Raw genomic sequence first — 18841 nt, 5'->3', positions numbered from 1 at the left:
TATCAGCATCCAGGTCAAAGACAAGAGGAGGACTTGCATAAACACAGCTAGTGATGAACCTAATGATCCTTGTGAACCCAGTCAGATGAACCAGCATAAGAGAGAAAAGGTCCTCAACAGGCACAAAGCTGGAGTTAAATGGTCAAGAGCTTCTGAGAAAGCAGCATGGGACACAGTAAACACAGATCTCTGTTTTGCATTAGAAAGGTTAGGTGGAACAGATGAAAAGAAGCTGGATACATTTGAGGATACCATCTACGCATATGGAAACGAGAGGTTTGGAGTTCCTGTAAAGCCTAGATGGCAGCTGGAGATTGTTAGAGAAAGGAGAGAAAAGGGGCAGATGAGGAAGCATTGGAGGAGAGGAGAACAATGTCAGAAGGAGGCACTCAATCTATTACAAAGGGTCATAAAAGCCGAGCTTGCCTACGAGAGCCGAGTGCCTACGAGAGCCGAGTGCCTACAGAGCCGAGTGCCTACGAGAGCCGAGTGCCTACTCTGCAAAAAGAATGAGCATGCGAGAACTAATTTTTAAAAAGACCCATTCAAATTTTCAAAGAAGTTATTCACCTGGGAGAAAAATGGCACACTAAAAGTAATTAAGTTTGAGTTGGAGAGATATCTCGAGGAAATGCACATAGATTAAAAAAGGCAGGAGACAATGTTCATTCTTTCAGACATCCCACCTATCAATCGACCAGAATACCAAATGGAGGACTGTGCACCTATGTGGAAAGAAGTAGAGCAAGCTGTGAAAAAGACAAGGGCATCATCATCTCCTGGGCCTAATGGAGTTCTGTACAGAGTATACAAGAGTGTTCTACGAGTCCTGTGGAAATTGATGAAAGTAGCATGGAAAAAACAGGTTGCACAAAGAGTGTGGCGCAGAGCAGGTGGGGTCTTTATGCCCAAAGAAAAAGATTCTACGAGTATCGGTTAGTTCTGCTATTTCCCTGTGGAAGGCAAGATTTTCTTCAGCATTGTTGCTCAGAGATTGTCAGCTTATCTATTGAAGAACTGCTTCATTGACACTTGTGTACAGAAAGCTCGTATGCCAGGTTTCCCAGGAAGTTTAGAGCACATCAGTGTGATCTGGCAGCAAATTCACAGCTAAAAAGGAGAGGAGAGGAAGGAAATCCATGTGACATTCCATTCAGTACCAAATGAGCTTCTTTGGGCAGCATTTGATTTTTTTCAGTGTACCAAGGACAATAAAACACTTAGTGAAAGATTACTTCAGAGATTTGCAATTTTGTTTTTCAACTTCAGAATTCACCACAACATGGCAATGTCTAGAAATTTAAATAATGGCAGGACTCAGGACGATGAGGCTTCCTTGACAACAGTAGAGAAGCTGGAAACATTAATCAGTTCATATGTCAGGAAATGGTTAGGAGTTCCACGCTGCCTCAGAAGAGTGGCACTGTATTCTAAAGGGATACTGCAGCTGCCAGTCTCAGGTCTAACCAAGGAGTTTAAGTGTGCCAAGGTTCGACTGGAAATTACATTGAGTCACACGACGGAAGTGTGAGGGAGGCAGCACCCGTGTTGAAAACTGGAAAAGTGGGCGGCAAAGGAAGCTGTGAAAGATGCAAAGGCTGGCCTTCATATCAGTGATATCATGGGGCAAGTATAGCGTGGAAGAGGAGGCCTTGGTCTCAGTTCGGCTCCTCCTACATGGCACAAAGCAGCCCAAGCTCAACGAAGGAAGCTGGTAGTTAACAAGGTACAAAAGCTCAGGTCAAGCAGGGAGAATGGATGAGATGGGTGTGGAACAACACAAGATTGGCTGGCAAGATCTATGGACAAGTGAACTGAGCAGGATCAGTTTCCTCTTCAGGTCACATATTATGTTCTCCCATCACCACATAACCTTAATCTATGGATGGGAGAGGATCCATGGTGTCCTTTGTGTCCATCGCCAGCTTCATTAAGACACATTTTGACAGGATGTAAGGCGGGTCTTAGCAAAGGATGGTTTACTTGGCATCATGACCAGGTGCTGCGACGTTTGTCCTTAGCATATGAAGACAAGCGCAGCATGACCATCATGTTACCACCAATGCCAGCAGTATACAAAAACATTTCTCCGTCCATTGGAGCAAAGTTAACAGTGCCATGGAGGGGATGCTGTGGATGAGGTGTATGAAAGAAACTTCAGTACGCTCAACTAGTAATTAAATCGGTACAGCGGGGATGGAAAGTCTAGGTTTACCCAGGATGTCGAGGATTTGTGGCACACTGCACAATTTGGTTTCTCAGAGACATTGGATTCAGTGGTCAAGAGTTGCGACACATAGTGAAGAACTTATCTGAAGCAGCAGAGAGGAGCAACAACTGGATCTGGCTTAGACGAAAAGATTCTGGTTGGGGACCTCAAGCACAGTAGAATAAAAAGAAGAAGAAAAATGTTGATGTAAAGGAAGGTAAGTAAGCTGGGCTTAGCTGGGGGGGGAGGGGGGGTCATGCTGGGATGCCAGAATCATTGTCTAGCCCTCTTAAGGGATCGTGGGCTAGTCTAAGAAACACCAAAGGATGAAAGGTGCCCACTTGAAGACCCCAGAGAAGTACCCTACTCAGCGCAGTCCAGACAGTTGTCATGCTGATGTGCTAGGGAGGCTGCACTGTGGTTGATCTCTGGAGTCAGAATTGCAGCCGCTGTGTGTGTTGATGTGCCAGGGAAGCAAAATAGGCTGATCCCTGGAGCCAGCATTACACTTCAGCCACCAAACACCAGGCAGAAGGATATCTACATCAATAGATGGAAGGAAACACAGATGGATCACATTAGTTTACAATAAAATAAGCTATGTCTTAGGTAGTGCTTATCTTGGCTACAGCTGAGTCCAACATCAGCAAGTTTTAACACCTACTCTCATGCAATGGAAATCATGGTTTTCTGAATAATGTATTTCAACACATTTTTGTGGAAGCAAAGAATTTAAAGTCAGAAAGGCGAGTAACTGTGTTTCATAATGTAACGCTGAATAACAGTGCGGCGCATTAAAACTCTTGTGAACTTAAACCCATTCCAAAGAAGCTTGTTTAATTAAACAGGAAGAACCAGTGGATGGTTCACCATCTAATCAACTTTAAAGCTGTATTCCCAAGGTGGCATCTCAATAAATAATAAGCAGAAAGGAATGACACTTAAATCCTTGTTTATGTAATTGGTAGATGCATGACTACAAATGGAGGTAAAACAAAAATAAAATAAAATAAATGTTGCCAGATGTGAGCTGACTCTGCATGGAAACAAGGCTGAAGACTTGCTTTGACAAGTGCAGCAGCTCAGCAATATTATGCTTCAGAATTGTAACATGCATTAAAAAGCATGATAAAACAGGCTTTAAAATACCTTTACATCTTAACACTAGAACCACCACGGTAGTCACTTTGATGGTTTTCACTTTTAAAATTTAAATTACTCTGCGTGTGTAAAAGATCTACGGTTGTCTGCTCTTGACTTTTCCTAAATACATGTATTAAAAATACCCTAACAGCATTTGAAAGCCAGAATCGCAAAAACAAAAGTTATAAGCACCTCTACCTAGAACCATCAAAAGTAGTCATTTTGACAGCTTGTGACAATACATGCTTTTATTGTTAATATAACCTACAATACAGTTTTTTTTTTGCATGTATAGAAGCCTGTTTGTTATCTCTACCCCCACTGAGTTTACAGCACTATTTGAATAGAATATTGCTCTTGAAGTCTAGATATGTGTTATCCAAATATCTATTGTAATCCTATAAATTCCTTGGAGAACTGTCATCTGGCTGTCGTATAACATTACTATTGCAATAATTTTTTGAGAAATCTTGAGATTTTTGCATTTGAGAGCAACTACAGATATATTTGCCTTGGCATCAGAAATTTGGAATGACTTAATTGAAAACAGCATTGCCTGTTTCAAGCTAAATATAAAACATTACATGGACAAGCAACTGTTTCTGACACAAGCACAGTGTAGCTGGGCACAAACCTGTCAAATTCGTGATCAAGTTTTGGATGGCAGAGGACCCTACTCCTACCTGTGCAAAAAGGAAACCCACCCAGCTGGTCAGAGACTGGTTGACAATGTGTTAGGCTGATGTAACCGTGCTTAGGAAAAGGGATGCATGTTACCAATGACAATTTTTTTTTTTTATTTCACTGTAATTAATAAAACAGTTGAAGAAAAAAATAGCCTGGTTGGAACAGTGAACAAAATGAGAAGAGATTTTTCACCATCTGCACAAAATGTAGTACTCAGTGAAAGCAATCACCAATGTCCAGTTGCTGTATTTTACAATGTACTGGACATGGCAGCCATCAATTCCTTCATTTTGTACAATGAATACACCAGGGAAAATATCAGTTGGAGAGATTTCTGATCATGGTAGCCGTGGAGCTTTGGCAGAAACATTTCAATCAGACTGCAAAGCAGCAGGGAAACACAGCTCATCCTGGATACAGTGTGCATCAATTGACACACGCAACAGAAAAGGCCTACATATACCAATTTACACTTACACAATATTTTCTTTTGAAATGTTTATTTTATTATAGTTTTTCATTTTTTGAAGTCATGCTATGTAGTAGACTGATGTGAAAAAAAGCCTTTTAATGTTATTTTTGGAAATAATTACTTTGTTTTTTTACAATTTTTTTATGTACATATAGTAGTTTACACCTGTTTACACAATATATTCTTTTGAAATATTCTATGAAATTGTTAGATACGATGTTCATAAATAAAACTTTTGAGTTCTATCTGACATCTTGTGTTTCATTTTCATATCGAAGCTGTTTAAAATGTACCCGTCAAAATGACTACTGCTGGTCGTTCTAGGCAGTAGCATAAGCCCGGCGGTTCTAGTGTTAAATAGAGGCATGTGCTGCTCACAGAGGGTCTTGGAGCTTTCTTTCTCTCTCTTCTCTATACCGGTGTCCTAGGAAATAATTTGGTGGGAAATAAGTTGATCAAGCTCTACAATTTAAAAGGGAGGTTCCATTGTTTCTAATGTCTACGAGCTTAGGCTGGGACATAAGTGGATCGAGCCCAGGAAATAAGCTGATCAGATATATTAACAAATAATAAATAATTTAAAATGAATTTTGTAATATCATTTATATTAATAAGTATGATGCTAGATAAGGGAATTTGAATATAGCTGTAATATATATTAGCAACAAATACATAATTTAAAATGAAATTTGTAAGTAGCCTGTGATATTAATGTGTATTTTAGTTTGTGTAACAAATGTTAACTAGCAAAATGTGTTATATATTTAATGTTGTTTTACATTTCTGGAGGTGTTTTTGTTTTGGGAAGCACTACTGTATGGACAGCTATGTGAGTGATTTGTCCTATCTACAGAGAATTTGACAGGGTCCCTTTTTAACATAGTATAAATCTTATCCCTTAGTAATACTATGTATCACTGCAAGGAATACAAGTGTCACGTTTACGAAGAATATGGCATTTATGTTAGTGTAGTGTGTGCAAACAACATGAGCTTGTTTTTTGAATTCCCAGCCTGAGTACACAACACAATTCCTTTCTAAAAAAAACCTTTCGTCTGACAATATGATTAATTTTCTTCACCCTATCCTAATTTAAAAACCACAACCCTAAACCTAGAACATTTTTTAATAAACATAATTGTATGTGTAACAATAAATGTTAATGCTTCAGACATGCAGAAAAAAATAATATATATATATATATATATATATATATATATATATATATATATATATATATATATATATATATATATATAATATATATATATAAACTGGCAGTGGTAAGCCTATGTTTTGCCACGTCTAAACTAAGTTACAGCTATACTAACATTAAAATGTAGAAATACAACCTTGCCATACTAATATTATGGATGCAGCATGTCATTAGATTATATTACTGAAACATATGTGATCACACATAAAATACATCTGATTGACAATGATGTTATAGAAACATAAAAAGTCACACACCAACATGCAGTCTTGCAAATAAAATTGTCAGATAAAAATTTAAAAAAGCCATGCAATGAACCTTCCCTTTAATCAAACTGTTGCCCCTCCTTAATTTTGCATTACTGCGCTTGTGTGATCAATTTATTTCCCATTCAACTTATTTCCTACGACACCAGTTTGTAGGTCAAATAAGCCTTAGCTACTATTACTCTAAATGTCCATCCCTTCAAGGAATGTAGTAACCCATGAATGAGTTGATGGGAGGTAATGCACTTTCACAAATCAGTTGAGTGTTCAATGCTCTTGACTTTAATTGATTTGGGGGTTGACAGCCCTCAGGGACAGATAAGAGGGGTTATAGTTATGCAAGTCATTACTGTTATTGCAGATACTGTCTTTCTGCATCAACCAATGACCCCAAGCTCTATGAACTCTCACAACATGCGAGATCAGTTTCGTGACTATGGGGACTATAGGGCAAAAAAAACAGGAATCGCAATTGGAGAGGTAGACGTTATTTTTGATTGCGAAACCAGTATTTATAGCTACACAACTGCTTGATACAGCTACATGCAGCAATAGCAGCCGTGTTAAACACTTGTAAATGTGTTAACTCAGAACCCCCCCTTTTTGCTGTATAGTCACACCTAGCGTTCAAGCATTGGAAATGATGATAGGGACTCCATTATAGAGCAGATATGAAAGTAGTAGTATTACTGAAATAACCTCAGGCAAATTACAGCAGTGATCATGTAACTACATTGATCCACTCAGAACATTGCATTATCTGTTGTCTGGGTCCATTGGGAGTGAACCTTCAGCCCTAGAGAAGTCTCTGACACCTAGTTGAGACCATGTATAACTTTGGTTTCTATTTAATTGAACTAAACATTTGTGTTGTAAAGTGTAGCAGTGCCTGCAGGTGTTTTTTGTGTCTTTTTGGCTAATGATTAGACACCATTCAGGTCAATAGATCCCTTTACTGGATGTCTCTCTCATATTTTGCTCTACCTCAAACAACACCACTGTGCCATGTAATAAGCTTTACCTTGATTCCAACCCAGGACGTTCGAGAGGAAATCAACTGGACTGGAGAGACCAGGTTGAATATCTCTGAAGGAAGTCCAACTGCGTTATCTCTATGACAAAGTACATCAAAAAGAGTATTACTACAGGAGTTATACACAATAACCCCTGTCTCCTTTATGCTGGTTATTTACAACGTTAATTCACACAAATCAAGTAAAACATGCAGTATGTTGATAAGCATAACAGGTCGTGGATTATACAGAAAAATACACTGCCTATGCCTGGCCAGTTTATGAGGCTCTGTATACTTGATTGGATTTGGCATCACCCTGGTGAAGGGCATGGGCTTGACAAAAAGGATATATTATCAAATAGTTCCTGAAGCAATATCTTGATGATTCACATCAGATTCAGTTTATGTAATAATTCTGGAAGATATTACTGAACTCAATCTAAACAATCACGATGGTATTAAAAACAGTAATTACTGCTTTGATAATTGAATTGATCAAAACCACTAACTTGTTTAAAACAACAAAATGCTGCTCAAATTACCACTTTAGTATACACACTTATTATATAATTCGCTGAATACTAAAAAGCAGTGTTGAATACAGTAGCATTGCACCATTCATGTGTGGAACACATTCTGTATATTCATGAAGTTCAATTACCAGAAGATAGCATTGTATGCCCACTTATCGCAAATGCCAGTTCTTTATCATGGGTGGTTTTAGTAGGTTGTGAGGTCCCTCAACTCCAAAGTAAAAGTGGAACCCCACTATATTGTAGTTACACTATAGATCACATCACCCTCTACTGGAAATTAAACTTTGTGGTTGGCAAGTAATTGGTATGATTTCAGAATGTACCTGGAAGGCAAGTTGTGCTGTGTAGGTTAGTTTGCCATATTCAAAACATCCCTCGTGGTGTATATTAGAAGAGAGAAAAGGTGATGCTATCGATGAGGTTTGATACTCCCTGCTTGATAGTGTCACCTGAAGGGTCTTTCTGCACAGCCATGCTGAATGCCTGGTTTTATGAAACTCAACTGTAATGAGTTTCATAAAACCACCAGACAATTGTGCACAACTGATAAAGAAAGGTAAACATTTTAAATGTAAATTTAAATTGTCTTGTGAATTGTACGTTCACCATGGGTTTTTAATTGCTTTTGTGCAACAAAGGCCACACAATGGAATATTCTTATTGAACACGGCTGACAGTTTTGTAATGATCTAAACTGTACATTGCTGGTTCACACAACTCCTTTTGGTGCAAGGATCCTCCGAGTAAAACCTGAGGGGATTCTTGCTATCAATATATGAAACCTTCTCATGTAATACAAATAAATAAATTAGAAACAATTAAATTAACAAAAACCCACAGTACATGAAAATGGTTAGAAGCATCCTTAAAACAGATTCGAATGACTTATTAAAGTAGTATATCTGCCAAAGAGAAATCCACCTGGGGCTTTTTTTTGTAGGTAGGCCTTAATAAGTGTACCTTCAAAGTGAACTGGTACATGGGATGGATTTTATTGAGGTCATTCATTATGGAGTACAATAAAGACGCTCTGGAGGCTGCAGGCTTGTAGTGTTCTCTCGCCTCATTGATTTTTGCTTCTGTCATGTTGGCTTCCTTCACCTGGAAGGAAACAGCTTGGGAAAGTGTTCTTTAACAAGTACCAGACGTGTTTTTTTATCATCAATATCTTACTGTGGAGAACAAGTAAATTAATTAGTTAAGAGACCCAAAATTGAGTATTGTACTACATGTTTTGTATACATCTCACCATGTGGGAATCCGATATGAGCGTAAATCATGATATAGGAGTCTATTAGCAAGGTTGTGCATACACACGTCTACAGACACACATTTAGGGAGTAAACCAAAACTCCTGCCATAACACTGTCGATGAGGTACAGGCCAGGATAGAGATTTGAGGCTGCAAGATGCTCAGCAGAGATAAGTGAACATGCCTCAATAATTAAGGCCTTCAGAAAAGTTGGATGGGAAATCTGTAGATCCAGAATGGCCTGTAGAGACTGCAGTTTTGAGGCCATTCCTCGTAAAACATTATTTTGTGTATTCTTGGTCAACACAGCTGAAACTGACCAGCAGCTGCCATAATTTACATGGCACACATTTAAACAAACGTGTGAGCTGCATATCACATGTGTTGCTATTTTTCAAACACGCTCCTGCAAGCATAAAAAAGTTCTATGATTAATGGATGCAATTTGTGGTATCCATCTTTTCAGATATATTTCCCGGTATTGACCTTTTTCTATAATGCTTTGGATTTGTGCCAACATGCTAACCTGAATCAGTTTCATCGCTGTACTGCTTGCAAGTAATAAGTAATACACTCAAGTAAATGTTTACCCCCCTCCCCCTGTCCAGTCTATCACTCTGAAAGGTTATCGATTACATGTTCCAGCCATCCTCTCTCTTCTCAACACAAATTAAGTCTTCTAAGAGCCATTGATGCAATGCATTCTGTGATAAAAGCTTTGCTTGACACAGATACGTTTAACCAACATGTAACTTGTGGACTTTGCAAAGGAACAAACTGGTCAATAGAAAGCAAATGTTGGTTGGGTAGTTTTCCCTTTCTGTAGCATGGCTGCCCAAATAATCTTCATTACAAAATAAAGTGTGACATCGAAGGATCTTTTCAGCAGGTCCTTAAATCAAAACATAAATCTAATTCAATCTTGCCATTTCAGGATCTACCTTAGTTCATCAACAATAATGCATATCAAAAAATCAGAATCCAAGGTACAGCTCCTGCAATTACTTAAAATTCTAAAGTAATTGCTGGAGGAACCCAGGTAGTGACTGTACTCCCTTTAAACCCTGTTTTCTATCTCAGACCACCTCCTTTACAGGATTTAGTGTACATCGTCTTTTATACTTCAGCAACATTGACCTGCGTAACCTGTTCCCTACCTCCAATTCCCCCAACCTTCAGTTTAATAAATAAAACTGAATGTGAAATTTAGTTGCAAACGACATTTTTTACATTTATTGTACTGTTCCCTCACTTCCTATGGTGTTTGAAACCATTCTGCATGATTCTTATTGCTATTACTCAAATACTGTATTTATTTATTTTCTTTCTGGTGCTTTGGTTATGATTACAGGGCTGCTGTTCAGTTTTAGTTACATGCCAGAGATGCATGAAATGTAGGCTTGTTCAGCCAAAAAGTAAGCACCAGCACCCCAATGCTCAGAAGTGCATTGACATAAAAAGACATGGCTGATCTAGCCTATGTTACATATATCTATGGAGGGACACTAGAACCGAGAGCAGCTCTTGATATGAACTCAGGTTTAAACACCTGAACAATAAAAAAAGAAAACACAGTATTTGAAATTTGAGCGCCATACCGAATGATTCCAAGGAGGCAGTAAAATTATAAATACATTGAAATGTGAAGCAATTTACTTTTCTAAAATACAATACGAGACTATAATATTCCGAAAGCCAACAGATCAACTTTCTTCTTCAGTTTGGTTTCCCGGTAACTTCCTCCTGCACAACACCTTCACCTTCAATAGTAAGACTTAAACTAGGCCACTAGGCAGGACATGTCTCTGAGGAATTGAGATAGTCAGTCCTCTTGCCAGGAGACAAAGAAAGTAAATGTGTTCTCATTTGAGTTCTTGAAATTCCTACAGAGGCTGCACCCAGCAACAGGTGTTACAGATCCAACAAAATGAATAGGTTCACCTTTCCAACACATAAATCAACTACATAGCGACATAAGAAAATAAGAAATACTGGGAGCGAGAAGAGGCTGTTCTGTCTATTGAGACCTGTCCCTTGCTAGCACACTCATAACTGCAGGGCAGTATCTAATTGTATCTTAAACAACCCCAGTGTTTAAGCTGCAGCTCTTGGTAATCACAATCCCAGATATATAATTTATTTAGAAAGAATAAAATGCTTGCTCTTTCTCAGAACCCAAATGCCTTACTCTGAGTGTGGGTTAAGCTTATGTACAGTATAGTACACCAAGATGTGCTTACAAAATTCCCATACCTCTTATTAGCTTCATTACTGGTTCCCATTTTATAGTACTGAGAGTATTTGGGTGTTTTACTTGTTTTACTTGTTTTTGTAGCTTTTTTCAGGGTAGCTATACTACCAGTACAATATTATAGTTAAACTGCTATATATATATATATATATATATATATATATATATATATATATATATATATATATATATATATATATATATACATATATATATATATATACACATATATATATATATATATATATATATACACATATATATATATACACACACACACACACATATATATATATATACACACACACACACACACACGTTTCATAACAAACGACTGGCTTCCAATCTGATCCGTCCATGCAAACGAGACCATTTAAAATTGTATAGCAAACTGCAGAATTGCAGTGTTTATTGGAAAACTTCAATTGTTGATTGACTTCAACAGTTGAGGCTTCAGCCACAAAATCCTTCCTGGGCTATTGCACCTACAAACTGATGTGTCTGGCAGAAAATACTGCATTTATGCAACAACTGGTGCAATATTTGAGTAAACAATTCTCTATTGAATTGTTCTGGCTTGCAGCACTGATGCTGTAATACAGTAACATAAATTATAAAAAAATAAATTAAGAAAAATATTCCGCAACTATGAAAGTTTGTTTTTACTGCCCGATATAGAGTTCTTATACTGGTAAATGATGGTCTTGAAGAATTCCTAGCAGTCCTATTAGCAGACCATAGCTTTAGTAGCAATGGCAACACAATTGATTTGGACTACATACAATAGCATACTGGCTCGGATATCATTCAACATCAGTGTAGCTGCCATTGGATTGTACTACCATTGCCCCTTAATGAAAAAACAAAACAAAACATTGCATTGTCATTGTAAGGCCACTTCCAACAAAAATCATTTAGCAAAGGAAACACATAGAGAACACAGGTAGGTTCATTTTCAGGATGCACTGTCTAGCCATACATAGGAGGCTGTGTGGTCCGATGGTTAAAGGAAAGGGCTTGTAACAAGGACGTCCTCAGTTCAATCCCGGCTCACTCACTGCATGACCTTGAGCAAGTCACTTAACCTCCTTGAGCTCCTTCTTTCGGGTGAGACGCTGTTTTAAGTGACTTTGCAGCTGATGCATAGTTCACACACCCTAGTCTCTGTAAGTCTCCTTGGATAAAGGCGTCTGCTAAAAAAATAATAATAATAATAATAATAAATAATAATAATAATAATAATAATAATATCTGACTGGGCCATTGTTTGCCCAGATCTCAGCCTTGACATGTATCCCAAAAATGCTCAATTAGGATTGTGGTGGCCATGCAAGATTCCTGAAGTCTCTGGCATGCTCCTCAATGCAGGCACACTGGGTGGGTGCACTATTGTATTGAAAGTACCCATCGCCATCTGGGTACAAGCCCAACACTGTTGGCTGGACTTGATCCACAGTGATGCTTAAAATAAACTACATTTTTTGACCACCATCCAGAGTAAATCAGGCAATGCCTGATCAGGTAGACAGGTCCAATCCAATCAGCTAGACAGGTCTGAATAATGTGGCCTAGCAGTGTCTTGTTATTCCCACAAAATAAAGGTTTTAACAACCATTTAAAAAACACAGATATAAAATGACTTGAGCAATGATCAGTCCAAGAGCTGATTACAAAAAGCAAAACTCATCCAAATCTAACATTGTACTGGGACAGTGCGTTAGTATTGGCTTACTGTGCTTTTAAAAAACCAAGCCAGGAATTAATCATCTGCTGCAAATGGTGATTGGAATTAAGAGGATATGTCTGTCATCGCAGTAAAATCAATATTCAACTTGGAAACAACAGCACACCGTCTGTGTAGACTTTGCATAGCTGTAAAGTAACAGATCACCTGATTGTATTGCAAACAAATAAATAACAACCAACAAGTGTACATTAAGTTAAATTAAACCTTATGTTGTTGAGCGATATGAATTATTTCAGTCAAATTCCGAGAGAGATCCACTGCATGGGTAAAGTATATTATTCATATGAAACCTGTTGTAAGGAATTATGGGAAGCACACATAGGAAACAAAGCAATTGGACAGCTGCTGGCAGAAAGATTACTTATAAAAGCCGTCATGCACAAATCAATTATAAAATTACAAAGGCACTGTTTTATAGAAGGTACTCCTTGTAGTTGTTGTCTTCTTAACATCTCTCCAGCCTAATTAGATTAGAAAGATAAAACAACTGCACACAATTATTCTTTCCTCCTACCGAGACTCTAATTAGACCATCTTCCTTTACTACAACAGAATACTGAATACTGCTAAGGGGACACTGACTTAAAGGCTGGCTAGATAAGAATAGAAAAATTGAAATTTATTGTTAAATCTCTCTGACCTGCATAGATTGAAATTTCAAACTATCAGCAACCAAATCTTTGAACCAAAGAGCAACTGGCAAACAAGCGTAGCAAAGTTGTTCTGAACTAAATTAGTTCTGAGCCCCCAGGAGAGAAGGATACACAGCAGAGATAGATAACCTGAATTAATAAAGCCCTTGGTTGTTAAGATAATGAAAAGCAGCTTTGCTAAATCTGTCAAAATAAATAAAACGAATGCTGTGATTCACCACTGACCTAACAAGCTCAATAGAAGTGATGTGATATGATAGACAACTTGAAAAAATTGTTATTGTTACAATTGTTGTTAAATTGTTATTTTTCCAAAAGTAAAACATACACACACACAAAAAAAAAAAAAAAAAAAAAAAAAAAAAAACAGGCTTTATTTTGAATTATTTCTGGTAAATGGTCTTTTACAAAGCCCCTCTGCAAGATTTAATCTCTCTCATATCTAGGCTTTCAGAACAGAAGAGTAATTGTAAATGTGTGTGCTCATTGGGTGCGTGAAGTTGTACATATTGCAAATACTTCATTAACCATTGCAGCCACCTCTATGGTGCAGTTGTCTATGTAATTACATATCTTGCCACTTATCTCGAGCCATCATCTCAAACTTAGAGGAAATACTTTCTGGGAAGTATGTGTTGTAGTTCTGAAAAGACTTTTTGAAGTGAAAGGAAGGTCCAATATCAAACAATATTCTTCTGTTTGAATTCACTTTACATGTCTCATTTAAAAAGCACCCCTTACCTTTCCTTATCTTTTCAAATTACTCACAAGGTTTTGTGTATTATTTTTTGGTAGAGTAAATCCATTAATAAAATGACAGAGTCAGGAACAAGGAGCTAACTTTTGCTCCCTTCTGTCAATACTTCACTGACAAGTTTTTTATCTCTAGTTCTTATGGAAATCCCTGCAGGGACGTGAGCACTGGCTCATATTTGAAACTTGCCTTGAGCTCTTCCAGATTGGGTCTCTCCATGCTGACCACAGTGGCCAGCAGCTGGTCCTCCAGTCCTCTGGCGACTGGTGAAGTTGGTGAGGGTGCACTGGGCCTGCAGCTCGGGCTGGTAGTGGAGGTTTGCCAGTTTGATGTGTAGAATGAGGAGGAAACCGGGGTTATACTCGCATTCCTTATCTCCAATCTTCAAATACCTGAATGGGAGAGAAAATAAGAGAGAGTCAGGAACAATGTCCTTCCGAGTGTCGTCCACTATTAGAAATGAAATGTATTTAAGAAATGTATTTAACTACTGCATGTTTTTGAATGTCTGCGTGTTACATAAAGAGTTGCATGTTATACCCTATATAAAAGGTATACAGTATACTAAGAGTATCTATATAGTGTTTTTATAAGGAACAGGAGGTGCATGTTATTTAAGAGATGTAATCCATGTGCCATGTGTGTTATAAATATTAATTACTGTAGTATTTAATATTTCCATTAGTTTGGCTGGTTCCATTGCTGACTAACACTGGGTAGAATAATATTTCTCTTGATTTCCCTTTTACTTTTCATGTGTTTTTTTTTGTTTTTTTATTAACCTAGAAAACTCAACTTACAGGAAAAGCAAAATCAGCATGATGGTGCAGTGTCTGAAGATAAAACACAACAGATTTAGGAGAGTTAACATCATTCAAACAGAAAACATTTCAGAAATGACTTACCTGCCCTTCTTTATTGTTTCACGACCCAACAGCGGCCCCAAAACTGGACTGACCGCCTCTTCCAAGTTTTCAATCAAAACCACTTCCCCGTCTGACAGCCCTCTCTCCACTGAGTCGAGATAGCTCTTGAAAAATCAGAATGCCAAGAGATCATTGTATTCACTTCTAATGCATTTTCCTTTTTGTCTTGGACGCAATCCTCAAGGTATGCATCCATTGTTAAAAGTAACTGCATTAACGTCTCACGTTAATCTGAGCAAGTCGTGCTGAATCTTAATGTGTGGCTAAAATTAATTTACAAGAATAAACAAATGATAATAAAAAAAAAAATGCTGCTTTTTCCTTCACGAAAGCCAGCAATTCACTAATATACGTAGGATGTAAACCATGCCTGAATTTAATGTATGTTGGGGGGAAAAACAAAAAACAAAAAAACAGGCGCATAGGCAATTTTCAAGCTGAAACAAAACATGCAGTTCTCAAAATCCAAAATTTCCAAAATAAACACTTAAAGTAGTAAGTATTTTTTATATAACAAGTAGAATATTCGTGTTAGTTCCCACAGTGCCATGAATTGGATTGGGCAGGGGGCTATGAAAAGAATATGGTTTATTAATAATGTGATAACTATATGTGTGACTTGATGGGAGGTTTGGTTTGGAGAAGAGAAGATTGGATATTAACCAATACAAGGATATTTACTTTGAGAAATACCACCTACATTTTATCAATATTTAATGTATTTTCTTGACTAATTCCAATTACTGTATGTGTGTTCTGTATAAATGTTTCTGCATATTTGCAAGGGTTACTAACTAGTGTTTTTTCCGTTTTTTTTTTTTTTTTTTTTTTTTTTTTTTTTTTTACAGGAGCTGCATCTGATAAACCTCCTGAAGTCTGAATTATTGAAGTGTGGTGGTTTTAGAAAAGCCCACTAGGCATATGCAACTGAGATTTCTGCCACGAACATAAAAAATTAATACTACACTATTTGTAGTCCTTAGTTTATGACACAAATGATCTAGGTACTGTATTTATCCTCTCTGGTCAATCTGGACTTTCCCCATACTTGGTTTTTATCCATTTGATTCCCTGCAGCTGTTGGCCCACCATTAAATGCCAGTGTTCACAGTTGGTGAGGATGTTGGCATTCTCTGTAGACATTCAATCTGCAGGAAGAGCCTCGTTCTGCCAGGCTGCAACATCTGCATCGTCAGTAAGCATCGTGAAGGGGTCTAATTCAGAAGTGACTGGAATTGACACAAAGACAAATGGTATGGCAATGCCACTTTTACATAATTGAAGGACATTTCATTAATAACTACAGGAGTATGCATCTTTGTGGTTAGTTAGCGACATGCTAGGGGTAGATGAATCTCTTGTGGACTACCGACTGCTGCACAAATGACAGCTCTGCACTAAAATGCTGCTACTGTACAGTACTGGTATATAATCAGCATGTCCTGCTTTCCCAGGGATGTCCTGCTTATTTAAGTTTTAACACACCATTGAAGCAAAGTACAACTAGTTACACGGCATCAGCAATCGCTCTGCTCCCAGTTTTGGTAAAAAAATACTTTTTGCTTAGATATTATTTGTGTTGCTCTTATATGATATGAGTCATTTGTAAGACTGAAGGTAAATTAGGAAAATATCTACTCTCTATATCAATATGCATTTCTTTCCACTACAGCACAGCATTGGTTAATGATATTATGATGATTTTTTGTTTAGTTTTTTATCAAAACAATTAGTTTTTCAACAGATTCGATGCATATTTTCACATTGAGGTAATAAAACAACCCCCCCCCCCCCAAAACTATTTGAAAAATATCTGTTTTAAAACACTGAATAAGAGAATTAAGGCTTTGGGTTCTCATAATATATTATGGTGTGATTATCTTATGTTACCCCGAGATTGTGCCTCAATGCTTAATAAAACGCCATGGTATGAATTTAATTGAAATTGGTTTACCTTCTTGGGGCTTATTTATTTATTTATTTATTTATTTTTATTTTTACAACTAGTTTCAGCATTTATATCATTAGTTGGTAGTTCTCAAAAGTTTTTTTTTTTTTTAAAAACTAAAAGGTTAACGTTCCAGCAATCTGACTTGTAAGTAATGCAGAGTCGTCTGTTTTAGCTTTCTGAAAATGCAGGGAAAATTAACAATGACCTTGCAGTTCCAGAACACTGGAAATTAAATGCTAATTAAAACTGAGCCAACTATAAACACTTTAACTGCTAAACAAATGAAGCGTTGCACTATGTATTGAATTTGGCATTAACAAAGTACTTTTTGAAAGATTTCTACACATGGTCTTTTTAATGATTGCCACAAGTTATGCTCACTGTTTTGCAGCTATGTTTGAAAATTGTGGTTGCATTTTGAAAAAAAATAGATACAAAGGGTTTCCAAAAACCAAACATCAATAATAAATAATCAAAAGATGTGAACCTTGTCAAAAGCAACATCTGGAACAGTGTGTTTTGTCTATGCCAGGTTTAGTAAATATTTAATAATAGTGGTATTTAGATCTGCCACTGTGTAGCTCAATACTAGCTCCCATTATATCTAGTTAGTATCTGTCTTTTTTGGTTGACTGAACACTGGGTTTACAAGACTTACCTTCAACTGATTGTGATGTGGCCTTCAAGACCAATCCATTAATGTATTTCTTGGTGAAATATCCCAAGTAGGACACAAACTCTGTGATCAGCAAAACATCTCCACATAATGTACTCTCCTGTTTGTTTGTATTTTTAATTTCCAACTGTGTCTGCCCAGCGCACATTTTCTGATGCTAGTCCTCCAACCTAGAAAGCAAGGATTGTTTTACGAACTGTAACGAACCAATAACTTTCCTGCTACAAAATTAGAACATACGTGACAAGGCCCAAGAAATGTCATCACGTCCTGTATACTGTAGTTCTAGCTGCTTAAATTGTGCAAAGTGACGTCCCTTATGGTAAGAGACAAGCTACACATGTTTTAACTTATTAGAAATCACAAAAACTGATTTATTATGATTCTTTAAGATTGTACTACTATTTAACATACAACTGTCGTCATGTGTTCTCTACACAGAATTACAGTACATCAATATAATATATACTGTATTTTAGTTTTTAAACATGATCTATAATAAATGAAAGAATTGTGACTTCATTAGGAAAAAAGTCAGTTGTAAAAGAAAGTGTAAATCTAAAAAGAAGATTACATCGTTTGAGATAAATGATAATTATTCAAAAGTGGTCACTGAAGAAAAGCCTGAAAACAGGGCTCAGTGGATAAATGTACTACACTAGTCCACAGTTCAAACAATCCTCGCTCCAATTTCTAGTAATTTAAATGTTCATTTTTGCTGCATCTCCTCCAACATTTTAATTGGCTTCATTTCAAGATAAATCGAGGCATAGACTTGAAAAACTTGATCCAAACTCATTAAAATTTTAAAGATCTTCAAATCAATTAGTGTTAAGTAAAAGAAAAAAAATAAATAATGAGAGATACGGATTTATTGGGCATAGAGGCTTAACTGCTCCCTCTATTTATTATTATTATTATTATTATTATTATTATTATTAATAATAATAATAATAATAATAATAATAATAGGCTAGTGTAGATTTACTACCAGTATTTTGAAAATGTAGTCTACTAAACATTATGACTGGTTATTGTTTTATATCATTAACCTTTTTTTATTTTTTTGGTTGCAGTTTTTTTAACA

At 36.8% G+C, this 18841-nt stretch overlaps 1 pseudogene; it reads right to left on the bottom strand.

The window, feature by feature from the left end:
• Positions 1 to 18841, bottom strand: part of LOC121295925 — a 106974-nt pseudogene that overhangs the window by 32360 nt on the left and 55773 nt on the right.

Source organism: Polyodon spathula, chromosome 20, assembly GCF_017654505.1.
Source record: "Polyodon spathula isolate WHYD16114869_AA chromosome 20, ASM1765450v1, whole genome shotgun sequence".
Classification (NCBI taxonomy): domain Eukaryota; kingdom Metazoa; phylum Chordata; class Actinopteri; order Acipenseriformes; family Polyodontidae; genus Polyodon; species Polyodon spathula.
This window is presented reverse-complemented; position numbering and strand designations above follow the sequence as displayed.